The sequence below is a fragment of the Psilocybe cubensis genome, chromosome 3 (genome assembly GCF_017499595.1).
Source record: "Psilocybe cubensis strain MGC-MH-2018 chromosome 3, whole genome shotgun sequence".
In the NCBI taxonomy this organism is placed as follows: Eukaryota; Fungi; Basidiomycota; class Agaricomycetes; order Agaricales; family Agrocybaceae; genus Psilocybe; species Psilocybe cubensis.
Window position 1 is genome coordinate 1,525,604 of NC_063001.1, and position 19,387 is coordinate 1,544,990.

General features: G+C 43.1%; 1 non-coding gene across 1 annotated transcript; it reads right to left on the minus strand.

Moving 5' to 3' along the window:
* Nucleotides 1–11,996: 11,996 nt before the first annotated feature.
* JR316_0003278 lies at nt 11,997–12,068 on the minus strand. Its single transcript has one exon. It is a non-coding gene; the product is annotated as a tRNA-Tyr (tRNA).
* Between the last annotated feature and the right edge of the window lie 7,319 nt (nt 12,069–19,387).

Genomic DNA, 19,387 nt, shown 5'->3' on the forward strand with positions numbered 1-19,387 from the left:
CTATAACTAGAGCAGTCAGAGTCTGAATCTCTGGCACTTCACCATAACCTTTAACACATATGAAACAATACCTACCTTTGTTAAAACTGCTCTCTATGTCTCCCTCACTTTGCTATCTTATCAGATTAGATTACTTTCTTTTTATCTTCATTTGCTCTCCAGACCATTCTAGACACATGATATTTATCAGTCCATAGACTGGTCTGGACCGGACCAGAGTAGACCTAGGTAGACCAGAGTACTTGAGTCTGCACAGTATATAGTTACTCTAGTTTACATCCTGAAGTCCCCAGTTACTCACTTTGGACTTCAGGTTAGTTTGTTAGCACTTTGCTCAATTCACCCAGTCACTCACTCAGACGCTTTGTGCTCGCTTATCCCTGCGCCCTACGTTGTATAATTAGGTCGCCGAGTAGCTCACACTGCTCCGAGCTCGCCTGCTTCAACAGGTTATGGGCCCCGCGCTCTAAGCGCTCCAATTCCGTGTTTTGCGAACCAAGTTGCTTTCTGCATAGTTTTCACAAAACGGTCATTTTTGTCTTTTTTGCTTTTTATCCTCTACCAGGCCCGGCCATACATTGCCGCTGCTAGTAGGGTTGAACGAGCACGCCTTACGCGACTTGTTAACCTCGGTTGAGCGGGCCCCCGTTGCCTAATCCCCGAGTTATTTCTAGTTAAAAGTAACCCTTTTAAATTAGGCTAGTTTAACTTCGTCTTTTCCACTTGCGTTCGCATCGCACCCCGAGCTCCGGGTAACGCCTAGTTCGTTTCCACACATCATTACACATCCCCACACATTACTACCAACACTCGTATCCATCCGCTTACGCGTTCCTTCGCAATTCGCAATAATGACTTCTGATCCCCAAATCACTCCATTGAACTCAACCAACTACAACACCTGGGCAGGCCAGATGACCGCCTATTTCCAGTCTAAAGGGATATGGCGCATTGTCAGCGGTGCTAGAGCACAGCCAACGCTCTCAAACAAGCCCACTGCTCAGGAGGAAGCTTTGCTTGAAACCTACTTTGAGCAGAGAGACAAAGCATGTGGTTTGATCTATCTTAGTTTGGAGAATGATCAGAGGGTTCATGTGAAAGCCATCAAGGATGATCCTATCAAGATGTAGGATGCCCTTGCCACTGTACATCAGCAAAAGCGCCCTGGCAACCGCTTTAATGCATATGATGATCTGTTCTCCATCCGAAAGGAGGAAGGTGAAAACCTTCAAACCCTGATCAATAGAGTTGAGCAAGCCATGTTGCTAATTCAGCAGCTTCGCCCTAAGGGGTTTGATCTGGCTAAGCTTGATGAAGAGCTTGCTTCGCTTGCTCTGGTCAGGGCACTCCCAGAGGAGTACAGTTCATTTGCATCCTTACTTCTCCTTTTGGACAAGTTAGACAAGGCTACAATTCACCAAGCCTTTGTCACAGAGGACATACAGCAATGTCGCCGCGCTTCAGAGTTGCCTGCACTCGCCACCGCGTTCCAGACCGCTCCAGCCCCTTCTGCATCCAAGCCCAAGTGCGCATTTTGTGATATGACCAATCATGCAATGGACAAGTGTCACAAGTTTATTGCTGCGCAAAAGGATGCGAAGGAGCGTGTCAAAGCGGCTCGCAAAGGCAATAGAGCGCACAAGGCCTCAGAGGCATCCAGTGAGGAAAAAGAGTCCAAGGACATGGAATTTGCTGGAAATGCAAGTGCTCTTAATACCGATGTTCCCTCTTCCATTTCACCCCAAACTAATGACGATTGGATTGCAGACACAGGGGCGACTTCTCATATGATGCCCCATCGCAATTGGGTTAGAAATTACACCCCCCTTCGCATTCCAATCCGATTAGCAGATGAACGAGTTATTTATTCTGCAGGGGTGGGCACTGTGTTCTTTGAACCAGTTGTAAATGGAATAAAGTCAAGAGGCGTCGAGTTAACTAGAGTTTTACATGTAACAGATCTCCGAAACAATCTACTGTCTGTTCTATACCTCACAAAGCACAAAGGCTTCAAAATCACTATTGATGCTAATCTGATGGAGTTTCATCGCAAAGGAGCTTGTCTCTTCTCTGCAGATGTTAGTACATCAAACTGCGCTTTATTGAATGGTTATACAGTTCCTATTTCGGAGTCTGCCTGTATTTCCTCCAATTCCACTCTACCCCTTGATATCAGTCTCTGGCATTGTTGGTTTGCTCATCATAGCTACACTGACATCCAGAAGATGATTAGAGAGGGTATGGTCACCGGACTCAAGCTGAATTCACAGCAACAGCCTGACCCCATTTGTGAACCTTGCCTTGCAGGCAAGATGCATTCCAACCCATTTCCTTCTTCACCCAGCATGTCAGATGTTCCGCTTGCGCTTATCTTCTCAGATCTGAAAGGTCCTATCTCGCCCCCTACTCCTGAAGGCTATCGCTACTGGATAACCTTTATTGATGACCATACAAAGAGTAGAGCTGCTGTGCTTCTTAAGCGCAAAAGCGATGCATTCAGTGCGTTTCAAACGTACAAAGCATGGGCTGAGAACAAATTAGGCTTTAAGATCAAAGCGCTGCAGGATGACAAAGCTGGTGAATACATGTCAAATGCTTTCATCAAATTCACTGACCAGTGTGGCATTGAGCTTCGTCATACAACGCGAAATCGCCCACAACAGAACGGAGTTGCAGAGCGTGCAAATCGCACCATGGCAGAACATGTTACTTCCATACTCAATGAGGCTCGTGTTCCACCTTCGTTTTGGGGTCGCTGTGTTGCAGCATATATGCATGTATGGAATCGTGTTCCTACAGCTCCTCTACCGGACAAGACTCCGTATGAAAGCTGGAACAAGCGCAAACCTGATGTTAGTCATTTGAGGGTTTGGGGTTGCCTTGTATATGTTTATGTTCAGGGAGATAAGCGCAAATCGTTGCAGCCTCATATGGAGAAGTGTATCTTTGTTGGGTATCCTACTGGGTACAAGGGCTGGGAGTTTTACAACCCAGTCACCAAAAGGTTCATTATCTCTGAGAGAGCTGATTTCGACGAAAGGTGCTTCCCTGGGGTGTCCACTGGCCCTATGCCAAAGTTTGACCTTCTTCCCACTTCTTCTGCAAGTGCACCACCTCCCAATTCAGGGGGGGACTCTAATGGCTTCAATTTTGATAATGATGAGGATGACTCTACTCCAATTCCTGTCATTGAGCCAGAGGTGCCTATTGCACCTCCTGAACAGCCAGCTGAACCGCCACAGCCTGAGGCCGTTCCTGCACCTCCTCCTAAGCCTGCACGCCGCCAGCGTGCTCCAGTTGATCCTGCAACGTTGAGACGCACTACTCGCGTTCCTAAGCAGCCTGGTGAATGGTGGAAAGTCTCACATGATCCTGAACCACCTGAAGCCAATGATCCTGGATTTGAAGAGGTAGAGTTTGCTGGGCTTGTTTCAAGCGCAGATCCGCGCACATTCAAACAGGCAATGAAAGCGCCTGATGCGCACATGTGGGAAGAGGCTGCTAACACAGAATTCAATCTGTTGCAGCACAATCAAACTTGGGAGCGAGTTGAGCTCCCTCCGGGTCAAAAGGCAATTGGCTGTGGTTGGGTCTTTAAAATCAAGCGAAATGCAGATGGCAGTATAGAGCGTTACAAGGCTCGTATTGTTGCCAAGGGTTACAGTCAGCGCCCTGGCATTAATTACCATGAGGTCTTTGCTCCTACTTTCCGCCCTGCTACTTTCCGCTTGATTGTGGCTCTGGCCGCCATTGGAGACTTGAAGTTGCGCTCTGTTGATATTACAGCTGCTTTCACTAAAGGTGACCTAGACGAGGAGATTTACATGTTACAACCTGAAGGATTTCACCAAGGTGGTCCTAACATGGTTTTGAAGCTCAAAAAGTCGCTCTATGGTCTTAAGCAGTCTGCACGTCAATGGAACCTCAAGTTGCATGAGGCATTGTCAGATATGGGGTTCAAGCGTATAGAATCAGATCGCTCTGTCTACATCTATTCAGATGGAGATGTGAAGATTATTGTTCCCATTTACATTGATGACATTACCTTTGCTTCCAAATCGGACGCTGCCATAGATAGAGCTGTTAAGCAGCTAGCTGCGCATTTTGAACTCCGTGATCTGGGTCCTACACAGTATTTACTTGGTGTTGCCATTGAGCGAGATATGGCTACTAAAACCATTTCCTTGCATCAGCGTCAGTATATCCTCGATATGCTTGATACATATGGCATGACTGACTCTAATCCGGTCAAAACACCTATGGCTGTGGGCACTGTTCTCTCCAAGGCAGATGGACCTCAGAATGGAGATGAGGTGGAATTTATGCGAAATGTTCCCTACCTCAATGCAGTTGGCTCCTTGCAGTATCTAGCCACCATGACCCGTCCTGACATTGCTTTTACTGTGTCCTATCTGGCACGCTTCAACTCCAATCCTGGGCCTAAGCATTGGGCTGCGGTTAAACACTTATTCCGCTACCTCAGAGGCACTCTGGATTACAAGTTGACTTATTCTGGCGCTGTGGGCCATGATAACTTTGTCACCTACACTGATGCTGCACATGGTGATTGTGTAGATACTGGACGCTCTACGAGTGGTTATTTGACCGTTCTAGCTGGAGGTGCTATTGGCTGGGCAAGCAAACTCCAAACTGTTGTAACACTGTCTACTACAGAGGCAGAGTACATTGCTGCAGTGGAGGCAGCCAAGGAGATTGTGTGGATGCGCAATATCCTTGAGGAGTTTGGCTACACAGTTACTGAGCCTTCTGTGCTGCATATGGACAACCAGTCATCTATCAGTGTTTCCAAGAATCCAGAGCACCATGGACGGATGAAGCACCTTGATTTGCGCTATTATTGGCTTAGGGATGCTGTTGGTGTTGGAAAGATTTCTCCTTTTTATATTCCTACTGATCAGCAAGCTGCTGATATTCTTACCAAACCCCTCTCACCTCCTAAAGTGGACTTTTGTAGAGATAAAATGGGTCTCAAACTTTAATCTTTCTTTCTCTGTTTTGCTTTATTTTTCTTTGTTCTGGAGACTTGTCAGAACAGGGGGGAGTGTTAAAACTGCTCTCTATGTCTCCCTCACTTTGCTATCTTATCAGATTAGATTACTTTCTTCTTATCTTCATTTGCTCTCCAGACCATTCTAGACACATGATATTTATCAGTCCATAGACTGGTCTGGACCGGACCAGAGTAGACCTAGGTAGACCAGAGTACTTGAGTCTACACAGTATATAGTCACTCTAGTTTACATCCTGAAGTCCCCAGTTACTCACTTCGGACTTCAGGTTAGTTTGTTAGCACTTTGCTCAATTCACCCAGTTACTCACTTCGGACTTCAGGTCGCCGAGTAGCTCACACTGCCCCGAGCTCGCCTGCTTCAACATATTCCAGGACACTGCTACTAGTAACTGTGCTAAACAGCTTGTTGCTTGTTAGATTATCTTCAAAGGCTGCCCTCTGTTCATATAAGCAGCCAGCAAGTTGCAGGACATCACTTTCTGCACAAGGTACTAGAAATAGGGTCACCCTCATATCTTGTATAGTGCACTTGCTGTGAGCTGCCCTTGGTACTCCAGTCCCCACAAGAATAAAAAACACTGCGCTGTTACAGGCTGCTGCAAAGGTAATCCTAATGCAGACCCACTAATTCTCTCTATACCCAAGGGGAAGGAGTGTCTGTATATTCTTTGCTTTTCCAAAGATTTTTTCTAATACACACTTCTTAGAATAGTTTGTTTCAATTTCACAAAGTTTGCACTTAGCATAAAAACTATCCTGGAATGTTGTAACTAGATGTTTGACAATTTCTTTATCCAAATGCCTCTATGGTGTTTTCAGAAGTCCATACTGTATCCTTTACCACTACAAAAAAAGGTGATGATATTATTGATGCACTACTGCACCCTGTATCAATGTTTATAGTGCACACACCTGAACCCAATGCATATCCTCATATTATGGCCTATATGTCTAACTGCTTGAGTGTATACTAACTGTCTATGTATTGCAATCTTATTTATTATTATAATGTGCTTATTCTGACTCTTTTTTTTTATGGCAAGTTATACAACCTTCTGAACATTTATTCTGACAATAGTAAGTTTACCTCTCCTTAATCAATTACTCATGCATGCAGCAGATATTTGGCTTGACTTTGTTTTTAGACTGTTTATCAACAAAGTTGCACAAGCCTTAAACAAAAAATATTTATTTAACACTGCTATTATCTTGACTATCAAAAACCAACAAGAACCATTTCTATTCAAATGCCCACCTATCACATATCCAAGCCTAGTTCTATTCCCAGAAGAAGACTCAATCTCAACTACTTGAGTTGCTTCTGCCACCTTTGAGTTTTAACTACTATAACTAGAGCAGTCAGAGTCTGAATCTCTGGCACTTCACCATAACCTTTAACACATATGAAACAATACCTACCTTTGTTAAAACTGCTCTCTATGTCTCCCTCACTTTGCTATCTTATCAGATTAGATTACTTTCTTTTTATCTTCATTTGCTCTCCAGACCATTCTAGACACATGATATTTATCAGTCCATAGACTGGTCTGGACCGGACCAGAGTAGACCTAGGTAGACCAGAGTACTTGAGTCTGCACAGTATATAGTTACTCTAGTTTACATCCTGAAGTCCCCAGTTACTCACTTTGGACTTCAGGTTAGTTTGTTAGCACTTTGCTCAATTCACCCAGTCACTCACTCAGACGCTTTGTGCTCGCTTATCCCTGCGCCCTACGTTGTATAATTAGGTCGCCGAGTAGCTCACACTGCTCCGAGCTCGCCTGCTTCAACAGGTTATGGGCCCCGCACTCTAAGCGCTCCAATTCTGTGTTTTGCGAACCAAGTTGCTTTCTGCATAGTTTTCACAAAACGGTCATTTTTGTCTTTTTTGCTTTTTATCCTCTACCAGGCCCGGCCATACATTGCCGCTGCTAGTAGGGTTGAACGAGCACGCCTTACGCGACTTGTTAACCTCGGTTGAGCGGGCCCCCGTTGCCTAATCCCCGAGTTATTTCTAGTTAAAAGTAACCCTTTTAAATTAGGCTAGTTTAACTTCGTCTTTTCAACTTGCGTTTGCATTGCACCCCAAGCTCCGGGTAACGCCTAGCTCGTTTCCACACATTATTACACATCCCTACACATTACTACCAACACTCGTATTCATCCGCTTACGCGTTCCTTCGCAATTCGCAATAATGACTTCTGATCCCCAAATCACTCCATTGAACTCAACCAACTACAACACCTGGGAAGGCCAGATGACCGCCTATTTCCAGTCTAAAGGGATATGGCGCATTGTCAGCGGTGCTAGAGCACAGCCAACGCTCTCATACAAGCCCACTGCTCAGGAGGAAGCTTTGCTTGAAACCTATTTTGAGCAGAGAGACAAAGCATGTGGTTTGATCTATCTCAGTTTGGAGAATGATCAGAGGGTTCATGTGAAAGCCATCAAGGATGATCCTATCAAGATGTAGGATGCCCTTGCCACTGTACATCAGCAAAAGCGCCCTGGCAACCGCTTTAATGCATATGATGATCTGTTCTCCATCCGAAAGGAGGAAGGTGAAAACCTTCAAACCCTGATCAATAGAGTTGAGCAAGCCATGTTGCTAATTCAGCAGCTTCGCCCTAAGGGGTTTGATCTGGCTAAGCTTGATGAAGAGCTTGCTTTGCTTGCTCTGGTCAGGGCACTCCCAAAAGAGTACAGTTCATTTGCATCCTCACTTCTTCTTTTGGACAAGTTGGACAAGGCTACAATTCATCAAGCCTTTGTCACAAGGGACATACAGCAACATCGCCGCGCTTCGGAGTTGCCTGCACTCGCCACCGCGTTCCAGACCGCTCCAGCCCCTTCTGCATCCAAGCCCAAGTGCGCATTTTGTGATATGACCAATCATGCAATGGACAAGTGTCACAAGTTCATTGCTGCGCAAAAGGATGCGAAGGAGCGTGTCAAAGCGGCTCGCAAAGGCAATAGAGCGCACAAGGCCTCAGAGGCATCCAGTGAGGAAAAAGAGTCCAAGGACATGGAATTTGCTGGAAATGCAAGTGCTCTTAATACCAATGTTCCCTCTTCCATTTCACCCCAAACTAATGACGATTGGATTGCAGACACAGGGGCGACTTCTCATATGACGCCCCATCGCAATTGGGTTAGAAATTACACCCCCCTTCGCATTCCAATCCGATTAGCAGATGAACGAGTTATTTATTCTGCAGGGGTGGGCACTGTGTTCTTTGAACCAGTTGTAAATAGAATAAAGTCAAGAGGCATCGAGTTAACTAGAGTTTTACATGTACCAGATCTCCAAAACAATCTACTGTCTGTTCTATATCTCACAAAGCACAAAGGCTTTAAAATCACTATTGATGCTAATCTGATGCAGTTTCATCGCAAAGGAGCTTGTCTCTTCTCTGCAGATGTTAGTACATCAAACTGCGCTTTATTGAACGGTTATACAATTCCTATTTTGGAGTCTGCCTTTATTTCCTCCAATTCTACTCTACCCCTTGATATCAGTCTCTGGCATTGTCGGTTTGCTCATCATAGCTACACTGACATCCAGAAGATGATTAGAGAGGGTATGGTCACCGGACTCAAGCTGAATTCACAGCAACAGCCTGACCCCATTTGTGAACCTTGCCTTGCAGGCAAGATGCATTCCAATCCATTTCCTTCTTCACCAAGCATATCAGATGTTCCGCTTGCGCTTATCTTCTCAGATCTGAATGGTCCTATCTCGCCCCCTACTCCTAAAGGCTATCGCTACTGGATAACCTTTATCAATGACCATACAAAAAGTAGAGCTGCTGTGCTTCTTAAGCGCAAAAGCGATGCATTCAGGGCGTTTCAAATGTACAAAGCATGGGCTGAGAACAAATTAGGCTTTAAGATCAAAGCGCTGCAGGATGACAAAGCTGGTGAATACATGTCAAATGCTTTCATCAAATTCACTGACCAGTGTGGCATTGAGCGTCGTCATACAACGCGAAATCGCCCACAACAGAACGGAGTTGCAGAGCGTGCAAATCGCACCATGGCAAAACATGTTACTTCCATGCTCAATGAGGCTCGTGTTCCACCTTCATTTTGGGGTCGCTGTGTTGCAGCATACATGCATGTATGGAATCGTGTTCTTACAGCTCCTCTACCGGACAAGACTCCGTATGAAAGCTGGAACAAGCGCAAACCTGATGTTAGTCATTTGAGGGTTTGGGGTTGCCTTGCATATGTTTATGTTCAGGGAGATAAGCGCAAATCGTTGCAGCCTCATATGGAGAAGTGTATCTTTGTTGGGTATCCTACTGGGTACAAGGGCTGGGAGTTTTACAACCCAGTCACCAAAAGGTTCATTATCTCTGAGAGAGCTGATTTCAACAAAAGGTGCTTTCCTGGGGTGTCCACTGGCCCTATGCCAAAGTTTAACCTTCTTCCCACTTCTTCTGCAAGTGCACCACCTCCCAATTCATGGGGGGACTCTAATGGCTTCAATTTTGATAATGATGAGGATGACTCTACTCCAATTCCTGTCATTGAGCCAGAGGTGCCTATTGCACCTCCTGAACAGCCAGCTGAACCGCCACAGCCTGAGGCCGTTCCTGCACCTCCTCCTAAGCCTGCACGCCGCCAGCGTGCTCCAGTTGATCCTGCAACGTTGAGACGCACTACTCGCGTTCCTAAGCAGCCTGGTGAATGGTGGAAGGTCTCACATGATCCTGAACCACCTGAAGCCAATGATCCTGGATTTGAAGAGGTGGAGTTTGCTGGGCTTGTTTCAAGCGCAGATCCGCGCACATTCAAACAGGCAATAAAAGCGCCTGATGCGCACATGTGGGAAGAGGCTGCTAACACAGAATTCAATCTGTTGCAGCACAACCAAACTTGGGAGCGAGTTGAGCTCCCTCCGGGTCAAAAGACAATTGGCTGTGGTTGGGTCTTTAAAATCAAGCGAAATGCAGATGGCAGTATAGAGTGCTACAAGGCTTGTATTGTTGCCAAAGGCTACAGTCAGCGCCCTGGCATTGATTACCATGAGGTCTTTGCTCCTACTTTCCGCCCTGCTACTTTCCGCTTGATTGTGACTCTGGCCGCCATTGGAGACTTGAAGTTGCGCTCTGTTGATATTACAGCTGCTTTCACTAAAGGTGACCTAGACGAGGAGATTTACATGTTACAACCTGAAGGATTTCACCAAGGTGGTCCTAACATGGTTTTGAAGCTCAAAAAGTCGCTCTATGGTTTTAAGCAGTCTGCACGTCAATGGAACCTCAAGTTGCATGAGGCATTGTCAGATATGGGGTTCAAGCGTATAGAATCAGATCACTCTGTCTACATCTATTCAGATGGAAATGTGAAGATTATTGTTCCCATTTACATTGATGACATCACCTTTGCCTCCAAATCGGACGCCGCCATAGATAGAGCTGTTAAGCAGCTAGCTGCGCGTTCTGAACTCCGTGATCTGGGTCCTACACAGTATTTACTTGGTGTTGCCATTAAGCAAGATATGGTTGCTAAAACCATTTCCTTGCATCAGCGTCCGTATATCCTTGATATGCTTGATACATATGGCATGACTGATTCTAATCCGGTCAAAACACCTATGGTTGTGGGCACTGTTCTGTCCAAGGCAGATGGACCTCAGAATAGAGATGAGGTGGAATTTATGCGAAATGTTCCCTACCTCAATGCAGTTGGCTCCTTGCAGTATCTAGCCACCATGACCCGTCCTGACATTGCTTTTACTGTGTCCTATCTGGCACGCTTCAACTCCAATCCTGGGCCTAAGCATTGGGCTGCGGTTAAACATTTATTCCGCTACCTCAAAGGCACTCTGGATTACAAGTTGACTTATTCTGGCGCTGTGGGCCATGATAACTTTGTCACCTACACTGATGCTGCACATGGTGATTGTGTAGATACTGGACGCTCTACGAGTGGTTATTTGACCGTTCTAGCTGGAGGTGCTATTGGCTGGGCAAGCAAACTCCAAACTGTTGTAACTCTGTCTACTACTGAGGTAGAGTATATTGCTGCGGTGGAGGCAGCCAAGGAGATTGTGTGGATGTGCAATATCCTTGAGAAGTTTGGCTACATAGTCACTAAGCCCTCTGTGCTGCATATGGACAACCAGTCATCTATCAGTGTTTCCAAGAATCCAGAGCACCATGGACGGATGAAGCACCTTGATTTGCACTATTATTGGCTTAGGGATGCTGTTGGTGTTGGAAAGATTTCTCCTTCTTATATTTCTACTGATCAGCAAGCTGCTGATATTCTTACCAAACCCCTCTCACCTCCCAAAGTGGACTTTTGTAGAGATAAAATGGGTCTTAAACTTTAATCTTTCTTTCTCTGTTTTGCTTTATTTTTCTTTATTCTGGAGACTTGTCAGAACAGGGGGGAGTGTTAAAACTGCTCTCTATGTCTCCCTCACTTTGCTATCTTATCAGATTAGATTACTTTCTTCTTATCTTCATTTGCTCTCCAGACCATTCTAGACACATGATATTTATCAGTCTATAGACTAGTCTGGACCGGACCAGAATAGATCTAGATAGACCAGAGTATTTGAGTCTACACAGTATATAGTCACTCTAGTTTATATCTTGAAGTTCCCAGTTACTCACTTTAGACTTCAGGTTAGTTTGTTAGCATTTTGCTCAATTCACTCAGTTACTCACTTCGGACTTCAGACGCTTCGTGCACACTTATTTCTGCGCCCTACATTCTATAACTAGGTTGCTGAGTAGCTCACACTGCCCCGAGCTCGCCTGCTTCAACAAAAAGAACTCACTTTTACTTTGTAAAAGTCTTGTAATAGTGCAATCAGCGTCAATCAAAACGTTAGATCCAGAGATCCCCATCCACACATCGCGAGTACATATAATCATAGCAGCAACAAGCAATTTGGAAGACTAATATCTGTTAGAATCACTCAATCAGGTGATGACGGAAAAGATACAGTCAGGACTGGAGTTGAACCAGTGACTTCTGGCTATATATGCCAATGCTCTACCACTGAGCTACATGACCCATGGATAGATAGAGAGTTACATATATGTCAGCAATATCCCCATTGATGCATGCTGAACACACACTTAGAAGCAACTGAAGTCAGCTCTAGAGCTTCAAAAAAGCTTGTGATAGACATAAAAGTACCATGTGCAACCCAAGTCAGCACATCCAGAGGCAACCAAAGTCAGCCTCTGCAGCTGTTGAAAAAAATATAATAGTCGATTCACTGTGTGGCTGATTCAGACAAACATGTAGAAAAAGGATGTAGAAAAGATAAACAAAAAACTGTGTGTGAGCATTGATGATGCTATACCAGATTCAAAGTCTATTTTTCAGGCAATGTGTTACAAGGCCATTGGGGGACTTGATGTAATGAAATGTAGAGTCACTAGGTATGACCCTATAAACCTCTTTGTGGATCAAATGCATGAATAAAAAAAGTGACCAAATTCAGCCAGTCAGCACAATCAAGTGACCAAAGTCAGCCAGTCCAGAATGTTGCGGGGCAACCAAAGTCAGCCATATCGTTGTTTCACGTTGTATGGTAGAAACAGTAGGTCTAAGGTCAGAATACGGGTATAAATGTGACCAAAGTCAGCATAGTTAGCACAGCCAAAAACAACCAAAGTCAGTGCTTATCATGCGAGGCAACCCAAGTCAGCCATATTGTAAAGGTGGTAAGGACAGAAAATAGAAATAGGCAAGAAATAGGAGTGCATTGGTTCAGATTCCAATAGTCACGTGATTATTTCACCGCCCCTGCTTACTGATGGTTGCCTTTGATGCTCTTGCCTTCACTTTCCACTCTAATTTTGAGCTGACTTTGGTTGCTCCTCTGTCCGTATAGCTAACTTTGGTCACTGTGCTTTTGCTCGGCTGACTTTGGTTGCTGACTATCATTCAATAATGTTGTTGCACTTAATTAAGAACTCCTTGCTGTTTGTGCTGCTAACAATACCAGTCACATAATCAATTATAATATCAACGGAGATCTGATATATGTGCCTACAGCAATAAGAGGCATCAAAAATAGGAGAAACGCTAAAATATGTTTGCCCAAGAGCATTGTGGCTTGAAAGTACAGTCTTGACAAATTTTAAACTTGTTTTTGTTGTGATTTTTGTATAATAGGGCGTAATTCTTGAGATAATTAATGCAATGTAATGCCCTAAGCATCGGGAACGGGAAGTCCTGCTTCTCCAACGTGATGTAAGTTTTATTATTCAAATGATGACACTGTTTTCTCATTGAATAATATTGTGCAGGCCATTTCTTTCTGGATTTAGCTTGAAAGCATGAAATATATTCACCGTTTCAAAAAAAATCGACCTGATTTATTGATATATATTTCCATGATCAATGTGAGCATTTTTTTTCTCCCCCTCTTGATCTTCAAAAAAAAACCACACCCTCAAAACTAGACAATTCAACCATGCCTTTCAAACAAAAAGCCGATACCCAGAATAGGAGTTCTTCTCCCAAAGTAAGTATTCTATTATTTTTTTTCTCTTTTGTTAGCTAGATAAAAGCTTATTTGTGAATGCAATCCCCCCATAGAGCCTTCTTGTTCCCCCTGATATCTCTGTGCCGGCTTGCAAGTGGTACTTACCACTTATATAATATAATTGTGGCAAATGCCAGCACCGGCATATATAGTTTGCCACAAGTTTAAAAGATATATATCAAATGTTTGCCTATGTTGAAAGAAAAATTTCTATTGTGATACAAATATTTATATTTAGCTGGCAAACTATTTATATCATTGCCTTATTTATGATTTTTCAATGATTGGCTGACATCTTTTTGAAAAGTTTTTTTCATTCAATTGCCAGTACTTTTTTCATTGAAAAATAAATGTTTCAATGTGATTTATCTTTGACAATTCCGATATATTATTGCTTTTTCAATAAATTTTTCAATCACTACCAGAGATATTTAAAATATGTATATTTTTCATTTGCCAGGATTTTTTTATTCAGATAGCAATATCTACTTATCTTATCTATAATAGATAAAATTTGGAAATAAGCATCATGATTTATTTTTGGTTCAGAAACTTGGACTAAAAATATTAAAACTAGGTTTGATAGCAATTACATTAGGGCCCTGTCCCTGCCCCTTTCCTTGGCCCCTGGCTCTATAAATAACACTTATTTTATGCTACTTTTGTGTATTGCTAGCAATGGATTGGGCGCTTTTGGGGGCATTTCTGGGCCATTTCCCTTGGTTTTTTCTAGTAGACCTATAGTTTTAAAGTGTCCCAATCCAAATCTAAAATTAGAATTGCAATAACTTTACTTATTTCCTGTGCAATAATGCATGGTTCACATTTGATGTTGTCATCCGTTACAGGTGCTTTCATGCTTCTTTGAACAAGCATGCATGTAGCTTTGCTCTCTAGGATCTCCAAGATAAAAATGATGAAGATGAAGAGTCTCTGGCATCTTGACAAACATAGCGTGCTTGACGGTAGACTCATCTTTAGGTACAAAGTCCATCCGATCCATTGCAAATAGACCAGAGTAAGTGACGCAGAGGCAAAAGGAACACCCTTTTTCAAAAGATGGATACCAACTCCAGGATCAAAATTGCATCACATTTCTGCAATGAATAGTCAACTAACGGAGAGCAGATTTACAGTGGCACTAGGAGCATAAAGACAGTTGTTAAGTTTGAGTTTTATAGACCTTCCACAATACATGATATTCAGTATGCAGGTTTCTCCTCCTTGAGTTCTTAATGTTCCAAGATTTGCCGTCGTTACATTTCTGGCTTTGCTTTTGGAGTATGTGTGAAACAAAGAGTGCAACTTAATGATGTGAGAGATTGCACTGGAATCAAGCAAAATGGATGTTGACAAAAAGGGCCTTGTGTTCACGGAGGTGGCAAGTGCTTTCATTTGTTCACCCTCAACTAGCTCTTCAATGAGGGCACATAATATCTCTCCACTGTCTACCAACCCGGACTCCACTGTAACTGAGGCCATCTCCGTCTTTTTCACGGCCGCCGCTGCTCAATAGGCAGGGCTCTGCCCCTCCATTCCACCGCCCTTGGCCCAGCAATGCTCCTTGTCATGCGAGCAATTGCAGCAATTGGTGCATCAAACCCTATTTGGGTTATTTGCATGCTTGGCTATAGGGCAATTATTGTTGGAAAAATTGGAGTATTCAGATCCTGGGGGATGACGCTTTGATCCTGCTTCTGCCTTCAGACATTGATATTCGATTGTCAGGCGTGCGGTAATTCTCTTGAGAGCAGTATTGGGCGCAGACGGTGTATGTCCTTCCTCTATTGCTGCCTTATCTTGATCTAAAGTGTCTTGATATAGCTGTATCATTAACTGCTTAAAGTTGGGCCATACCCTCAACAATAGAAGGCCACAAATGATATGATGGATAACATTTCCTTCTGGGTATTCAACGCCCATGTCTTTGAGACGCTCTCTGCTAGTGCGGAATTCTCCAAGGTATTTATCTATTTTAGTGTAGTCTTTGAGCTTGATAGACGCTAACTTTTCTTTTATGGTGAATTGGGCATTGATGTCGACTCTAGCGTATTTTGCTATGATTTGGCTCCACATCATACAGGCAGTGACATCCTCCTCTGCATTCAGATTTGACTTGACAAGGGCGGAGACTTTTCTTGTTATCTCAGTGTCTTTGCGCTATTGTTGTCACTCCACCACTTTCTGTAGGCGGCAATAACATTATTGAAAGTGTCTTCTGCCGGTTCTCTGGGCTTAGGTGACATGGGGTATCTTGCAGTACAACTTTCAGAACCCTCAATGTGCCCATAAACTCCTCAGTCCTTTAGAATATTACGTATATTGTCCCTCCATGCAATGAAATTCAAAGTTCCTTTGAAGTTGACAATGTGGTCAACTTTTGCATTTGCTGGTGTAACTTTAGTGTTCATTGTAATGTTGTTAATGGTTGTATGAGCAGTAGTTGGGACATCCCCTGCTGTTGTTGACATTTTGAAAGAATGAAATGGATCTGAATTTTAATGCTGGGAAACAGTAATCTCTTGAGAAAATATTGATTAAGAATTGTAATTGAGTTCAATGGTATGTCCTTTCTATTCAGATGCTCTCGGGGCCCATAACCTGAAGGAAACTAAAAATACAATGAGCTCAGCCGAAGAGAAAAAAAGGCTTTTATTAACCTAAAGATACAATGAGCTACAAACTACATCAGCAATCTGTGTAAACAATTATGAAAGTGAATTCACCTCAGCCAAAGATAAAAAAAGGCTGAGGTGCAGAAAATAGGACAGGCCAGTATAAATGAGGTGTATATAGCTACAGAAGTTGATGAAAATATGGAAGGTGATGTGTTGGACGCTATAGGAAGGAGGAGTACTGGATTTGTATACAAACAGGGGCTACTGGACTAGATGGTCCAAATATTAATAAGAAAGAAGTGTCTCTAAAATAGGAAACGGAAAAGAAAGGTGCGGTTCTTGCAAAGTGAAAAGCGCGTAGTGCAAATGTTGAAGCAGATGAGCTGGGGGCAGTATGAGCTACTTGGCGACCTAGTTATAGAACGTAGGGCACAGGAATAAGTGAGCACAAAGCATTTGAAGTCCAAAGTGAGTAACTGAGTAAATTGAGCAAAGTGCTAACAAACTAATCTGAAGTCTGAAGTGAGTAACTGGGGACTTCAGGATGTAAACTAGAGTGACTATATATTGTGTAGACTCAAGGACTCTGGTCTACCTAGGTCTACTCTGGTCCGGTCCAGACCAGTCTATGAACTGATAAATATCATGTGTCTAGAATGGTCTGGAGGGCAAATGAAGATAAGAAGAAAGTAATCTAATCTGATAAGATAGCAAAGTGAGGGAGACATAGAGAGCAGTTTTAATACTTTCCCCTGTTCTGACAAGTCTCCAGAACAAAGAAAAATAAAGCAAAACAGAGAAAGAAAAATTAAAGTTTAAGACCCATTTTATCTCTACAAAAGTCCACTTTGGGAGGTGAGAGGGGTTTGGTAAGAATATCAGCAGCTTGCTGATCAGTAGAAATATAAGAAGGAGAAATCTTTCCAACACCAACAGCATCCCTAAGCCAATAATAGTGCAAATCAAGGTGCTTCATCCGTCCATGGTGCTCTGGATTCTTGGAAACACTGATAGATGACTGGTTGTCCATATGCAGCACAGAGGGCTTAGTGACTATGTAGCCAAACTTCTCAAGGATATTGCACATCCACACAATCTCCTTGGCTGCCTCCACCGCAGCAATATACTCTGCCTCAGTAGTAGACAGAGTTACAACAGTTTGGAGTTTGCTTGCCCAGCCAATAGCACCTCCAGCTAGAACGGTCAAATAACCACTCGTAGAGCGTCCAGTATCTACACAATCACCATGTGCAGCATCAGTGTAGGTGACAAAGTGATCATGGCCCACAGCGCCAGAATAAGTCAACTTGTAATCTAGAGTGCCTCTGAGATAGCGGAACAAATGTTTAACCGCAGCCCAATGCTTAGGCCCAGAATTGGAGTTGAAGTGTGCCAGATAGGACACAGTAAAAGCAATGTCAGAACGGGTCATGGTGGCTAGATACTGCAAGAAGCCAACTGCATTGAGGTAGGGAACATTTTGCATAAATTCCACCTCATTTCTATTCTGAGGTCCATCTGCCTTGGACAGAACAGTGCCCACAACCATAGGTGTTTTGACCGGATTAGAATCAGTCATGCCATATGTATCAAGCATATCAAGGATATACGGACGCTGATGCAAGGAAATGGTTTTAGCAACCATATCTTGCTTAATGGCAACACCAAGTAAATACTGTGTAGGACCCAGATCACGGAGTTCAGAACGCGCAGCTAGCTGCTTAACAGCTCTATCTATGGCGGCGTCCGATTTGGAGGCAAAGGTGATGTCATCAATGTAAATGGGAACAATAATCTTCACATCTCCATCTGAATAGATGTAGACAGAGCAATCTGATTCTATACACTTGAACCCCATATCTGACAATGCCTCATGCAATTTAAGGTTCCATTGACGTTGTAAGGCATGCAAAATGTTTTGAATAAAAACATAATATTCCTTGCATCAACCAACAATAACAAAACAGGCAAAACTCATAAAACGCCTTAAGTCAACATCGTTGGGAGAGATACATTATCTGCAAAAGATAAGATTATATATGGTCACATGACAAATTGCACTCAAATCAGATAAGATTGATGGTCCACAAGCATGATCAGTACCCAGCACAGCCATGGGAGCAGCAATCAGATAGCGCATAGCCTCATATTTAAAAATAGATAATCAGCACAGCCTATTTGATGTGTTGTCAAGGCAACATTCTTGAACATTCTATTGACTAATAACAATGACACATATTAGTAATCTCCTGCTCGGCGCTTAGTGAACACAATAGAAACGCTTATAAACCACCATCTGGCGCTTACTCGCTCTGCCAAAAGTAGCCAGAACAATAGAAATGGATTGGTAATGAGGTTTATAGTTTAGTTAGCCTATCCCTATATAGAAATTGCTATTGTGATTATGTAAGCATAGGAAAAGGTATATAAAGGCTCAGAAAATTTTGGACAGTAGCTAAGTTCCCCTTTTCAATAGCACCCCTAAACTTGCTCAAACCCTGTAATTGCTAGTTATTTCTTGCAATATACTTATACTACCTAAAACTCTGCTTGTCTGTTATAAAGAGTATTGAATCACATTAAATTCAGTAGTCCTTTCTAAAGCAATCAGCTTGTTTTAAACCTTCAGTCAGTTCAGTCTAAACCACCTATCCAGCCATTCAAATCCATCCGTCAGTTCCATCCGTCAGTTCTATCCGTCAGTTCCGTCCATCAGTTCCATCCGTCAGTTTTGTCCGTCAGTTCCGTCCGTCAGTTCCATCCGTCAGTTCCATCTGTCAGTTCCGTCTGTCAGTTCCATCCGTTAGTTCTGTCCGTTAAGTTCCGTCTATCAGTTCCGTCCGTCAGCTCCGTCCAATAGTTTAACCACCCGTCAAATTTACCACTCTAAAACTAAGCTTTAGGTGCGTAACCCAAAACACATAAATTACTAACAAATATTCTTTTCAGATTAACTTCTTTAAAACTCATTTCCAATATCCCTATACTTATCTGCCTCTAATTGCACTTGAGGAAACTTGTGGAAAACACACCAAATTGATTAAAACCTTGAATCCATCAAACAACTGGAATAACCTAATATTTGACTATCCGGTGAAACCCAGATGAACTTAAAATTCACGTTGACATAATTGGAGCCCACCGCAAGGGATTCAAAACATAAATCAATTTATTTATACACATATTATTACATTCACTATACACTCTAAATTAAC